The 15,368-nt window shown below is 39.8% G+C and overlaps 1 pseudogene; it reads right to left on the reverse strand.

The window, feature by feature from the left end:
• Positions 1-3,895: 3,895 nt before the first annotated feature.
• LOC107530830 (AP-1 complex subunit beta-1-like) lies at positions 3,896-6,647 on the reverse strand (annotated as a pseudogene).
• Positions 6,648-15,368: the final 8,721 nt, after the last annotated feature.

Here is a 15,368-nt window from a genome sequence, read left to right on the forward strand (position 1 = left end):
CCCCAAAGGTGCAGAATATACATTCTTCTCAAGTGCACATCAGTAGATGAGTGGATAAAAAAGCTGTGGTACATTTACACCATGGAATACTATGCAGCTGTAAAAAGGGATAACTTATCCTTTGGGATAGCCTGAAGGGAACTGGAGAGTATTATGCTTAGCAAAATAAGCCAGTCAAATAAATACTACATGATCTTGCTCATATGTGGAATGTAATAAACAAAATAAACTGATGAACAAAATAGATCCAGAGACACAGAAGCACGGAACAGACTGAAGGATCTCAGCGGGAAAGTGGGGGTGGGGGATTGGGTGGGGAAAAATTAATCAAAGAATTTATATGTCTATAAGCATAATCCATGGACACAGACATTGTTATGGGGAAGGCCTGGGAGTGGAGTGGATGCAGGGAAGAGGGGATCAATGGGGGAAAAAGGGGGACATCTGAATACTTTCAATAAAGACAAATAAAAATAAATAAACTGAAGTCTACTCGTCTGCTATAACTATTTCCATTTGCATGAAATATCTCTTTTCAATCTTTACTTTTAGTCTGTTTCATTCTGAGGTGGGTCTGTAGCGGGCAGCACATATACGGACCTGGTTTTCTTATCCATTTGGCTACCCTATGCCTTTTGATTGGAACATTTAAGCCATTTACCTTTCAAGTGATTATTGATAGGTATGTATTTATTGCCATTTTATTCTTTTAATTATGTTCCTCTTTTTCCTCCTCTTCCTCCTCCTCCTTCTTTTAGAAGGCCATTTAACGTAATACTGGTCTGGTGGTATCACACCCCTTTAGCTTATTCTTGTCTGGGAAACTCTTCATTTCTCCTTCAATTTTAAATGATAGCCTTGCTGGGTAAAGTAGTCCTGGTCGTAGGTCCTTGCTTTTTATTACTTTGAATATTTTATGCCAATCCCTTTTCACCTAAATGTTTCTGCTGAGAAATCAACTGACAGTCTTATGGGAGCTCCCTTGTAGGAAACTAACTGTTTTTCTTTTGTGGCTTTTAAGAGTCTCTCTTATCTTTAACTTTTTCCATTTTAATTATGATGTGTCTTGGTGAGGGCCTTTTTGGGTCCATCTTGTTTGGGACTCTCTGCACTTCCAGGACTTGTGTGTCTTTTCCCTTCATCATGTTAGGGAAGTTTTTGGTCATTATTCCTTCAAATACATTCTTGATCCCTTGCTCTCTCTTTTCCTCTGGAACCTCTCTGATGTAGATGTTGTTACACTTCATGTTGTCCCAAAGGTCCCTTAAACTCTCCTCATTTCTTAAAATTCTTTTTTCTTTTTAATGTTCTGACTGGGTGTGTTTTTTCTACCTTGTGTTCCAAATTGCTAATTCGATTCTTTTCTTTATCCAACCTACTGTTTATTTCTTCCAGTGTAGTTTTCATTTCAGATATTGTATTCTTTATTTCTGACTGGTTCTTTTGTATGGCTTTTATGTCCTTTTTCATGCTGTTGGACATCCTTATAACCATTACTTTGAACTTTATATCTGATATATTTCTTGCCTTTATTTCACTTAACATTTCTTATGAATATTTCTCCTGTTCTTTCATCTTGGGCCTGTTTCTTTGTTTCCCCATTTTTGCTGCCTTTTTGTGTTTGTGTCTATATATTAGAAAGAGCTGCTATGACTCCCAATCTTCATAGGGTGTCCTTATTAATAAATATCCTGTGGGGTCCAGCGGTGTAGTCTCTTTGATCACCTCAGCTGGCTGCTCCAGGAATGTTCCTGTGTGGGTTATGTAGACCCTCTTGTTGTAATCGAGTCTTGATTGCTATTCACCTGTTTTTATATGGGATTGACCCTGAGGCTGGCTGACTGTGAGGCTCAACCCAAACCACAGTGGGCTTGCTGCTGTGCAGATGCTGACAACATGAATCAGATTTCAACTCAGCAGGGTTTGGTGCCTGCTGAGATCTTCCTTTGGATATGCTGTTTGTGAAATTTATTGGGACCTGCTCTGATGTTGTATGAAGCTGGTCACTGGGTGTGCTGGTTCTGGGTTTCTTAGGAGGGACTCTTGTGCAGGCCAGTGTTAGGCACTTCCTGTAACTCATCCTGGATAACTTGTTTGGAGCTATAAGCAATTCACAGCTTGTGGCTTCCTCTCCTGGCGCTAAGTGCATGTAGGAAGTAGCAAGCTGGTCTCCAAGGCCAGATTTTACCAGCACATGGCCCAGGGGCAGATCAGCAAAAATCCCTTGGAACCCCAAGATCTGCCCCAGCCTACCTCTGCCTGCTGGGTGCCATTTAGGCTCAGTTACTGAAGCCTCTGTTTGTACTTCTCAGCAGGGCAGAGAGGGAGCTCCACCAGGTGGGATGAAAAGGAGTCCAGAGTGTGGGGCTATTGCCTTCCCCAGGCTGATGCTACATGGAGGAGAGTGTTTCACTCAAGAAAGATGGCTTCTGTGGTATGGGCAATGACTCAACAGAGGTATCCTGGTGGCTGTCCCTTCAACTACCTCCCCAGAGCCACAGACCCCTGTCTCTCTTCTGCTCCTACTACTCTGTGCTTCTACTCTGCTCCACCCTCCCTTCCTTGGAGCCCAGGGCAAGTGGCTATGAATGAAATTTTGTGCATTGGTCCTTTAAGAAAGTGCCTATGTCTTCAACAGACTCCCATCTCTTTCTGGGGGACAAAAATCCCTCTGCTTTTCACAGTCAGATGTTATGTGGGCTCCTCTCTCTGGCTCTGGTGCTCTGGGCTATGGAGCTTGGCTTGGAGTTTAGACCTGATGCTTCTCAGGGAAATTCCCCCACACCTGAGATATCCCTCTAGAACCTCAGCCACTGCCTGTGGGAGCAAGGCCAGCCCCTTTTGCATCTTTGCTCTTCTTATCAATCTTGACGTGGCTTCTCCTGTAAGTCCTTGGTTGTAAGCCTTCTCTTCAGCTAGTCTTCAGTTGGTTATTCAGGATGATTGTTCTATAATTTAGTTGTAATTCCAGTTTAGTCCTGGGAGGAGGTGAGTTTAGCTTTCACCTACTCCATATCCATCTTGGATCTCTGCTTAATAATTTTTTTTTTTTATATGAAGTAATATGTTTATCTAAATGCGTTTCATTAACTCAATTTCTGGTTAAAATAGTACAGAGGGAAAAATAAGGGAAATGTACAGAATGTTTGCTGCTGTGAGGATGCAGATAAATGACTATAGGCATCACCCAGCTTCCTTTCCGGGTCACAACAGAGGTCCCTGGGCTTCACTGTGGTCAGGCAGTGCTATGACAGGCTAGGATGAAATATTGCATGGACATGTCCTCATGGAGTGGGTCAAAGTGAACCATCTTGTGACTCATGACATTACACATGGACTTTGTGGGGTTTGCTTGTTGTCAAGAAACTGCAGCAACTTCTGGAAGTGCACTTAGACATCATGATGCTCAATAATTATTAATGTACTTTTTGTAAGGCTGTCCTTCCTTGTGACTGAGTTCTTTCTCTTGTGAATTTACATAAAGTATTTAAACTATACTCTTTTTTTTTTTATGTTTCAGTGACACTTTTCTTTGCTTTAATATTTTTTGTCTTTTTCTGCTTTTGAAATGAGCTCTCAATTACAAAATATCAACCTATGCTCAAAATTGCCAGCCATTGGCCCAGTATGGAGAAACCCACAGGTAAGGACAAACAGCAGTAGCAGGTGGCAAGAGGTGGGAAGTGATTGAAGCAGTGGTTACAAACGTTCACAGGAAGTTAACACTATCCAACAGGTTGTGCCCTAATTTAGCACAGGTTAGACTAGTCACTACCTTGGCAGGTGGCCTCAGTGTATTTAGGTTCAGATTCTACACGAAAACACAATTTCTTTCAGTTAAGAGTTCTTGGCTTGCACTGATCACAGGATAGCCGGAGGGCACAGGAGCAGTCTATTAGTTTTTAAAAATGCTGTCATAGACCTGATAGATGTACTGAGAGACTTCAGGGGCTTTACACTTCAGTGACAGTATTCTCTCTTAGGCGACTAAGGGACCATCAATCTTCATGCACCCGTATTGGCCCAACCAGATTTTTTTCCTCCTTAATACCATGGATACATAGCTCAACCAAGATCCAAATGCCATTAGTGAGCTTCAGAGACTGGTACAGAATGTCCTGCCCTTCCACATTCCTCTTGGCAATAGTATAAACCTTGTTGTTTTGCAACTTGCTGGAAACAGTGTCAGCATTTAAATGGCATTCCTTAATCTGAAACTGAAGTTCATTTTCATTGAGAATATCCTTCCATGTTGCAAGGAAGAACTGACACTCCATTTTGCTATCTTCTACAAAAAGCACATTGAGTGGGATGAGGCAGCTGAAGTAGAAGACATCAATATTGTTTTTCACAGCCACCTGTAGGTTATTCAGAGGCTCCATCTTCATGACTGGGCCCAAGGTGTTGAGAGGGAGGGAGACATCGATGCTCTGATTTGGCATCAGTGGTGTATGGATGGCCAGAGGAGTGCTGGGGATGACACCAAAGCTATTCTTGTTAAACTGGATTGCAGAGTCTGTCATGTGCTGCAGAGCTTTGTTGGTGAAGTTCATTTCCATATATATGTGCCCCTGATGATGAGTAAATGTTCCAGAAATCTCCAAGACTTTAGCCTTTACTGCAGGCAGCCAGGCAGCCTTAGGAGCCACATAACCACCATGTGCCATGCCTATCCCTGTAGAGAGTTCAAACAGATCATTCAGACCACTGCTGACCACAGCAGGAGTAGGTGAAGGAGCAAAGGTTGCAGGCACTGATGACAGAATGAAGGATTGTCCCACTGCCGGGCTTCCTCCAATGCCCCCAGCAAGGTCACTGCCAAGCAGACTATCTAGCCCTCCTCTCAAGAGATCCACTGCTCCCACCTGCATGGAGGATACCTGTGGCACTTTGACTGGGGGACTGAGGTCAAGGTTTAAAATGTTCCCTAGAAGATCACCTTGAGAGGGAATAACCTGAGTCTGTTCCAGTTTGGTGGCAGTGGTGGTGCCAACAGGACTGTCACCTGCATCAGTGCTCTCATGATGTACTAGCAAGTATTTGTGATGGATTCTGTGTCTTCCTTCCACAAAAGCATTGGGAGGCTTGTGGTACACAGAGGCCAAAGAACCAATGTGGCAGATTAGATTATCCAAGAGTTGGCTCAATAAAATCTGTCTTCTCAGAGATCAGTGGCTTCTCAGACAAGACTACTTCTTTGGCTGTAACAGGGTCCATTGAGAGAAGCCACCAATAAATATAACCCCTATCTTGAAGATCAGGATTATCAGAATCCTGTGTTGCCAGACTCAAGACCTGCTGTACCAGCTCCTGAGTTTCTAATGGCTTCTTGAGAAACAGCTTCACTATGGCAGTAAGCAGAGTGAGCTGCACCTGGGTGCTCTCATCATGAAAACCCTCCAGGAAGCTCTCTAGTAACTCATCTGCATTGTCAGTTTGTTTAGCATATACTCCCACAATCCAAATCATAGCTACTTGTGTGTCTGGCTCATTCAGGGAGTCTAAGTTCTCACACAGAGTGGCAATGATACTTTCATACTTGTTTTGGTACTTGCTGAAGATGTCCCTGATGACAACAGTCACCTCTTGGACCACATAGTTTTGTCTGGACAAGATCAAGCAATGTGCTTACACAACGTTCTGCAGATTTCTCCACCTTGATGGCACACCATCCAATGGCCCGCACAGCTTTGTGAATAAAGTCAACATCCACCTCTGTGGCATATTCCTTCAGCTCTGCCAGAACCTGAGCAATATTGACTTAGGATGCCAAATGAATCATGATGTCCAACTTCTCCAGTTTAACGTAGATGGGATCATTATACTTCACAAAGAAGACTTTGATTTCCTGCTTTAAGGTTTCAAGTCTTTTCTGGACAATTAGGTTGATGTTCGTCAGGGCGACGTACTGCACCTCTGGCTCCCCAGACAGCAAAGTGACAAGTGGAGGTGCCAGCTTCTTCAGCAGCATATTCTAGCAGTCAGAGTCCTTGGGTAACAACTCTAGAAATTTCATTAAGACTTTTACTGCCGAAAGCACCACTGCTGAGTTGGCATGTTATAGCCGGGAAGTTACCTGCTCATAGATGCTCTGAGCCTCCTGGTCATCTTTAGGGTTGTAATTGGACAGGCAGTTGAGGATGAAAATCTGGCCCCATTCAATGCACTCATTCAGGGCTGTCAGCAGCTTATTAATGTTCTGTGGGTTCAGATCAAGTAAGTTGCTGTTTGGGTGAGATTCACTGATTTCAGATAATACTGCTACAGCATTAGCCACCACCACTGGATTTGAATCTGCTATGAGATCCCACAGAGAATCCAGAAATCCTTGAACTTACACCATTTGGGCATTGATATTATGGAGTTTTGCCATGCAGACTGCTGCTGTTTTCTGAATGTAGGGATCTTCATCCTTCAAGCACTTTGCAGAGGGGCTCGGAGAGATAGTCTGTAATCTTGTCCACCCAGATGCACCCATGGTTCTGACTGCCAAGGCCCAAATCAGAGGATTGGGATCTTCACAGTCCTTCACAAAGCTGTTGACAGCCATGATAGCCATGTCTGGCTGACTCTTGGCATAGTTCATCAAGTAGAGATACACACTTCTTTAGCTCTAGGTTGTCAGTCTGCATACAGTTCACTACATCTGGAAAGAGAGAGCTAACATCCTTCCCCAGCAATCACTTTCTTCACGGCCTCCTTTCTCTTTTCCTTCTTTTCATTGTCGAGTTCAGCCTTTAATCCAAAGATTTCTCCTTTTTTATTGGTTGTGAAGTACTTGGAGTTGGAGTCAGTGGTGGTGCTGGTTCTTTTTTTTTTTTCTTTTTAAATATATCTTTATTGATTTCAGAGAGAGGAAGGGAGAGGGATAGAGAGATAGAAACATCAATGATGAGAGAGTCATTTATCAGCTGCCTCCTGCATGCCCTTGACTGGAGATCGAGCCCGCAACCCCGGGCATGTGCCCTGACCGGGAATAGAACCCCAGTTGCCTGGATCCTAGGTCGATGCTCAACCACTGAGCTACGCCCAGTCAGGCGGTGCTGGTTCTTTAACGTGCACCTAGCCACAGCCATGGAGTCCCTTCCTTCAACCCTCTTCCTCACAACGGTCACACCCGATGCCTCACTCCATCCTCAATGGGCATGCTCCTAGGATTTTCTCTCCTCTGCCTGTCTCCAGCCCAAACTTGGATCACTGCCCATCCAGAGCATCAATGAGGGACACACCCCAAAGTTAGTCTCCTTGAACTCACCCTAAATTATACTCTTAAAAGTAGAACATCTACTTAGGTTCAAAAGCAAATAAAATTTTCCCATACACAAATCTATTATAAAATGATCTAAGAAAATCAACTTTATTTAATTAGTATTAATTTCTCCTTTTCAAATATTGATATATTGACTCCAATTTTATGAAATATATAATTATATAAACATAATTGGCTTCAACCATGAGAAGGAATCACTAAATAAAAATGAATATCTTCCAGTGTCTTTGTCTGTCTTTCTCTCATATCTTTACTATGCATTTTGAGATGTCTCTAAAAAATGAAATGTGACATTAATGTATAAGTCTTTGTTCGCAAAAAGAAAGCATTAAAATGAACAATTTATAATTTTGTTTTTAACTCCAGTTTTATCTATTTTAGCTCCATAAGCAAAATGCCTCTGAGTAAAAATGAACAGTGTAATTGATACTCATGTGATAAGTCTTGATTAAACCTTTTTGGGTCATTCTTCCTAGAAACTGAGAAAGTAAAGAACTCTAGTTACTGGGTAACAATTTTTTTTTTTTTTTTTGTAAATTAAATGATTTTCAATTCTTTGCTTTCAATAAAATTAAAGTTGTCAACAGATAAGGTCTATTTTTTGATAATAGATCACTATGCACTTTTAACTTATAATCAAATAATAGAGTGATATTTGCATGAGAAAATATCTAGAAGTCTCATTACTTATTTAACTGAACAAATTTTCTCAGGGTTTATGTCTATAAAAATGAAAAATAAGAGTAGAATTGATGCAAAATCCTGTCTCATTCAAACAGTAATTAACAGCCAAAGATACATGAACTTATTTAAAAAGTTCCACCTATTCACTTAGATTAATTTTTATATAAAACTTTAGTTGGTATGTTTGATAATTATTTCTCAAAATATATTATACATTTATGTTCCTTTTGTCAATTGTGTACTAAAAATCATTGTAAAGATAACTCAATCCAGAAATTTTAAAAAATATTTAGAACCTTATAGTCATGCAAAATTACAATGTTTAAATTTCAATTTATAGATAATTATTTTTGTTATTGTAGAGAAATTAGTAGGGTGACCAAATAAAATCTTTTAAATAAAAAATATATTAAATTAATAACATAGCTTTTAGGAAATATGAGATTGAGGAGAAAAGGAAATGATAAATATTTTCTAGTTGTCAGAAAGACCTTGTCTTGCCCGGCTGGGAGTGGCTCAGTGGTTGAGTTTCGACCCAGGATCTAGGCAATCAGGGTTTGTTTCCTGGTCAGGGCACATACCCGGGTTGCGGGCTTAATCCTTAGTCGGGGTGCGTAGGAGGTAGCCAATCAATGACTCTCTCATCATTGATGTTTCTATCTCTCTATCCCTCTCCTTCTCTATGAAATCAATAAAGATATATATATTATATATATATAAAGATATATATATATAAAGACCTTGTCTATAGGTTTTTAATTGAGAATGGGTATCAAATTGCTTAGGCATTGTATACAGAATATGATATATGTTTCATTTAAAAATCAATATTTACAATATGCTAGAAAATTATATTTTGAAGCTATTCCAATTTGTGATGAAAATTTTAGGTGTCTACTTGAAAATGTGTAGGGGGATACATAGGTTTTCAAAATTCTTTTAGAAAGTAGGAGTGAAAAAGTTTGAAGATCACTGATTTAATGTGTCAAATTTTTACCATTTTAACAGTTGATAATGCTGTACATCATGGGAAAAGGTGGACAGAAAAATTTTGAGCACAAAATGACAAACATAAGTGTGCTGTTGATATAAGCTGTTAAAAAGTAGAGGTGGAAAAATAACACCCCCCTAATTGCAGACAGTTCTCAAAGTTCTGAATTTTTAGCTAGCATGTTTGAGACATGGCCTCATCTATTATTTATAAACTTTTGCAAAACAGATTTATGTCAAAGTTAGTTCTCTCTTCTGATGGGTTTAATTATGTTGGAGACCAAGATGCCATTATCAAACCCATGATTGCTATGTGACTGGCATAGTGCTGGTTGCCAGAGATAGAAAGCTGAACATGAAAAGATCCTTCAAGGAGTTTACACCATAGAGAAAACTGAAAATTAATGTAATAGTAAGTTGGAAGTCAACAATTATGTACTTTGATTATTTTTCAGCTTACATCCCATTTTTCTCTGGATTAAGTTGATATAATTTGAGTTAAAGAAGGTGGTGATGGATTTGTGATAAACATAACAGTGTCTTATGTATATAGTGTTTTATAGTCAATAATGTGATTTCACAAAAAGTAGCTCATTTGGTCTTAATAGCAACCCTTGTGGTGGGCAAGACCTGTATTATTACTTTCATTTTAGAGATGAGAACAGGTTTTGACCATATCACATGGCCACCACATGGCAGAATAAGATGGAGCCCAGCTCCTTTAGGCTTTTGGTTTGGCACTTTGCCCATAATACCATGTTTTAGCCTGAATCACTAAGTTTCCTCTCCTGCACATTGGGAAGACAGTTCTCTTTGGGCCTCTTCTATTCCTACACATCATGCTGGATGTATTAACCCTGCAAAGTCCTTACCACTCTTACCTGGGTCACTTCTCAGGGTTGTTTATGCAGTTGATAACCTAGCAAGACTGGGTAACATGCTCCCCCAAACAATAAGTCTTGCTTAAGGTTTGCTATAAAAATATGGATTCTTCAAACTCAGTTGTTACACAAACCCACTGTGAGTTTATTATCCATCTGGGCCAATGATGATGGCCCTGTGGGTCCTGAGGTCAAATATACTGATACTCATGCTTCTTATTATGCTGTAAGGAATAAAGTCCTTTGTCTTTGACCCAGGAGCCTTGAAATACTAACAGGGTAACTTATTACCTTGTATGCAGGATAAAATCAAATCTCAGACTTGGCATAGCAATGACACATACTTGCAAGATATTTGAGGACAATGTGTAAAGATGTGTTAAGTTATGACAGGCCTCAAGCACGGCTTCAAATTTAAATTCAGCAATCTCAAACAGGAAATAGTTCTCTCAAGAAGAAGGTGGTAAAAATTAACACATACTTGTTTTGAAAAGCCATATACAGAACAGACTTGGTTCAAGGGATTTGTTGCTTAGTTTCAGGTTTGATATTTTACATATATGACAGTGTCAGGCTATGTACCCAGGTATGAAAAAATGTAATATTATTTCTCTGAAATAAAATTTAACTTTACTTTTTAGTTCTAATCTCTGCCAATGGTAGATAATAAGGTGCTTCAGTTGCCTCAAGTTTGAAATTCAGATTCCCTCCATCATGTTCCTCATGTCCTCTCAGCTATAACATGGTGTAGGGTGGGATGAGGTAAAGCTAAGCTAAGGTATTTTCTGTCTGTGCTGGCCTCTGCTGAGGTGTGACTGTCCCACTGGTCTTGGACATCTCAGCTCTTCCTGCTGCATGGACAGTGATGACTCTGGCTTTATCATGGCTTTCAGTTGTCATATTCATATACTTTGCTGTCTTCTATCGATCAGACTCTTCTGGTCTGACTGCACTTTACAGGCATGTAGTACCTCTTCGTTCCAGTTTTGGTACCCTACTGGGGTATGCGGGGTTCTCTGAGGCCCATCTACTAATTGCCTCGGCGGTTGTTCTTCTATTACTCGGGTGCCATGTTGGACATAGTCTTCTCTAAAGCTTGCAGTCTCTCAGGAAGTTAGCATCTCACCAGGAAGCCAGGCTCTGGCCCTTATCTTTTAGAGACCCCCATCAGCTTTTTCTGGGGTTTCTATCTGGATATCTAACTTGGTGCTCCCCATGTTCCCTTCAGAAGCTGGTATTGGGGTTGGAGATCTGGGCATCATATCAGGGACTTATCCGTGTCTGAATCCCAGTTGTATTCTCTATGACTTTTATTTTTTCTTATTTATTAAAATTTTATATGCTTTTAGTCTACATTTAAATTCTTCTCTCATCAATGGTTTATAAGATTTCTGAATTCCAGGGGTTTGGATCTTGATATTCAAAGTAAAGCCTCTGATACTTAAAAGAAAAAAAAAAAAATGGAGAAACCCTCTTTTATTCTCTCAAACACCTGCCACTTACAACAGGAAGCCATGGCCTGCAGACCATGGTCTCTGTGTAGATCTACCGGTGTTCTTGGTAGCTCCTAACCCGTAGCTTTTGTTCTGCCTGGATGATCCTGCCCTGAGGGTAATGTATAAAGAGAGTATCCACCGATTGCTAAGTGGTGGGTGAGAGGAAAGGATAATAGAAATTAAAAAGCACATAGTAATAATAATAATAATAATAATAATAATAATAATAATAGCAGTTGATTGGCCCACTACAATTGGGAAAGCATGCTTGTTTCTAGGATCTTCATTAAGAGATCATGGTGTTCCCAGGAAGTTGGCTAACAGCAGCTGTATAAAGAAGCTGCAACTTACTCAATTACACTGAAACTTGCCAGGAATTAAGTAATGGTGTTCTTGGAATTGGAGAATATGATGTGAACAGTATTTATCTAACACTGTGCTGAAGAGTCTAGCCTTAGCTTCTGGGAATCTAACAGGTTTATCCAGATGATAATATCTTTAAAATGGAGAACATTTCATCAGTTAGTTCAGGGGCCCAGCTTTTGAGGATAGAGTTGATGGATTCCATGTGAAAGGCAGAGCCTTTTGCTCCAACCCCTAGCTGTTTGATAGCAGATCTCAATGTTTAGTGTGGATAAGAGTCATTTAGGAAGATTGTTTAAAAATGTAGATTCCTGGAAATTCCCCCCATATAATCTGATTCATAGGTCTGGGTTAAGGCTCAGGAATTTACATTTTAATAAGCTTTTCCTGGACCGCATTTTAAGATGATTAGACCCATAATTGAAGTGGCTAGGGTAAAAATTAAATAATTTTTACAGTGACAGTATCACCCTTAGGTCCAGGCCAGTGGGGCTCCTGCTTTGGAGTGTGTGGTTGAGAGGGCCTTGCTCTGGCTGTGACACTCCCCATGAGATGGAGAAATCTGTGGGCTCAAAGATTAAGCCAGCCTGGAGCCTGGAACCCACCTTCTGGACCATGATCTTAGTCCTTGGAATGTTCACCAAAATGGCGCTGAGCTGATTCCCAGGTGTTGCATGGGCTTCTTCCCTTGTCTGACCTCCAGAGGGTGGACCCTGCTGCAGACAGCCTTCAGCTTCAGCCAGTGGTGAAGGGGTGTGGAAAAATGTGGACGGAGTTTGGCTGTGTGAGCTGTAGTATCTACTAGTGGCAAGAAGAAACCTCAGATAGAGGGCTGGCTCTGGGAAAAGCAGGAGTGTGGGCCAGGAGCTGGCTCTCTCTGTACCACTACATCCTTACACCTGGTGTTTCAGCTCCTTTTGGAGGTATATTTATCAGTTAAAAGAACAGAACATGTATTATTCAGTAGCTTGTTAGCTTTGATTTATAATTTCTAAATATGCAGACATATGGGTTGTGGGTCTTCATTGTATTCTTGCCTTAGGTCACACAAATGATAGGGGCAGACCTGATCAATGTTTTCAAATTATTATTGTCCTAGAATTGATTTATTCTGATTAAGAAATAGGCCCCAGGGATGGAAAAGTAAAGACTGGAAAGTAAATGTTACCTTCAGACTTGGCCATTCTGCGGCCCCAGTGAGGGAGCCAATCAAACCCGTGTAGCAGGTCCAAACTTGGTGCAATCTTTCCAAGCCTGCCTGCTGCCCTCTCACCTAAAGGGTGGGAGATAGATAGGGCATGATTCTGTTTTGCTGACCTGGCAGATTTCAGCTATTTTGGGAGGAGCCAAAGCCCAGGATGTCTAATCTCATTCTCAAGCAGGATTCCAACTTCTCCAGCATTACTCTAGTTTCCCTAACTTTTTCTTGGAGTCAGATAGAGTCTAGAAATGTGAACAGTTTTCAGAATGACTTTAAAATATTTTCAACTTCAGTTGCATGTAAGAAAAAAAAAGATTTGTTCAGAGTTGGATCAATTATTTTATAAGTGGATTAACATAGGATACTTTTATTTTTTACATATTTCACATACACTGCAAGATGTAAAAGGCATCATTACATGACACTCACTTTACTTGATTCCACATGCCACATACCTTAAAGGCAACATCCCTTAAAACACCCAATAACTTTTGTTTTAATTCTTTGCTTCCATTAGGTCTGTTATATACAGTTATCCAGGTTGTTCACTACATAAGAGCACCTACGCTGAGAAATGAGTTAGAACTGAAATCTCGTCTTCCTTCCCCTTGTGAAGCTGTTTGTCCTAACATTGGCCTGCATTCACCAGGAGGAAGGGTGATTTTTCTAATCACACAAAGTCACAGTCTGCTCCTCAAATCACATACCTCCAAGCCTAGGTCCATGCAAGAGTTACCATGGTAGCCAAACATTTAAATATGGCAAAATATTTATTTCTAAGGGTCTTCCTTTCCAGAAGGACATGCCTGAGCAAAGAGCAGAGTGTGGCTGTCTGGTCAGATATGGCTCCTATTATAAATCAAGAAATTAACATTCTGGTTTATAAAAGGATCTCCTTAGTATGATTAGCTGGAGTTGGTTCTAGAGTCTGATCATTCCTCTATGGGTGAACAGATGAAATCAGATTTGTAGATCAACAAAGCTGAAGATGCTACACTTGTGGTGAACTTTATAGCCTCATATGTCCCCTGCATAACAACAAACCAGCTGCAGGAAATCCTTTGAAACTGTTTGAAATTCATTGCAATGCGCTAGGGGGGGTTTACTTCAGTAGATATGAAGAAAAGAAAACTGATTGGTACTAACATATCACCCCCTGCTTACATTTTCTGCATTTGCCTCTTACTTATTTTTTCCTCCCATATTATTTATCATTACTGGATCTAATGTTTCGTATCAATTTATTTACTATACAGGGTTGGGGAAAACTAGGTTTACAGTTGTTCATATGGAAAATAATACAATAATTAATAAATAATAATGCAAGAATAAACTCTGAATCTCACATACTCACAACTGTAAACCTACTTTTGCCCCACCAGTATGCTTGATGAGTTCCTGCCACTGTCTTGGAGTACTCAATGAATATTTACTGAATGAGTAAATGAGTGTTCTGTAAGGATGCAACCTCAGCTTTTGTAAGGTTGCTGTAAGGTATTGTAAGTGTACTGTTAGGAATAAAGACTGTTCTTTCATGGGCCACCCTAAGTGGGTATGAAATCGATCAACTCTGGGCTGTTGTGAGAAAGGCATGTCTACTGGAGTAACCAGAGTAGATGACACTAGGATGATGCTATATGATGAAGGATGGTGGGAGCCTCTTAGGAGATGCTTAGAGGTAACTTAGCATAATACTCTCCTGGTCCCTCCATGTTGTCTCAAAGGGAAAGGGATTCTTTTTATAGCTGCATAGTATTCCATGGTATAAATATCCAAGAATATGTTTGATATGATTTCAATCTTCTTGAACTTGTAGAGACTTGTTTTGTGTCCTAACATGTGGTCTATCTTTGAGAATGTACCATGTGCACTTGAGGAGAATGTATATTCTACAGCTTGAGGGTGAAATGTTCTGTAAATGCCAATTAAATCCATCTGATCTAGTGTGTCATTTAGAGTCACTGTTACCTTGTTGATTTTTTGTCTGGAAGATCTATCCAGTGAAGTCATTGTGGTGTTAGAGTCCCCTACTATGACTCTATTGCTTTTGATCTCTCCCTTAAAGTCCTCCAGAAGTTTTTCTTTCTTTCTTTCTTTCTTTTCTTTCTTTCTTTTCTTTCTTTCTTTCTTTCTTTCTTTCTTTCTTTCTTTCTTTCTTTCTTTCTTTCTTTCTTTCTTTCTTTCTTTCTTTCTTTCTTTCTTTCTTTCTTTCTTTCTTTCTTTCTTTTCTTTCTTTCTTTCTTTCTTTCTTTCTTTCTTTCTTTCTTTCTTTCTTTCTTTCTTTCTTTCTTTCTTTCTTTTCTTTCTTTCTTTCTTTTCTTTCTTTCTTTCTTTCTTTCTTTCTTTCTTTCTCTTTCTTTCTTTCTTTCTTTCTTTCTTTCTTTCTTTCTTTCTTTCTTTCTTTCTTTCTTTCTTTCTTTCTTTCTTTCTTTCTTTCTTTCTTTCTTTCTTTCTTTCTTTCTTTCTTTCTTTCTTTCTTTTTC

The sequence above is a fragment of the Miniopterus natalensis genome, chromosome 10 (genome assembly GCF_054644295.1).
Source record: "Miniopterus natalensis isolate mMinNat1 chromosome 10, mMinNat1.hap1, whole genome shotgun sequence".
Taxonomy (NCBI): Eukaryota; Metazoa; Chordata; class Mammalia; order Chiroptera; family Miniopteridae; genus Miniopterus; species Miniopterus natalensis.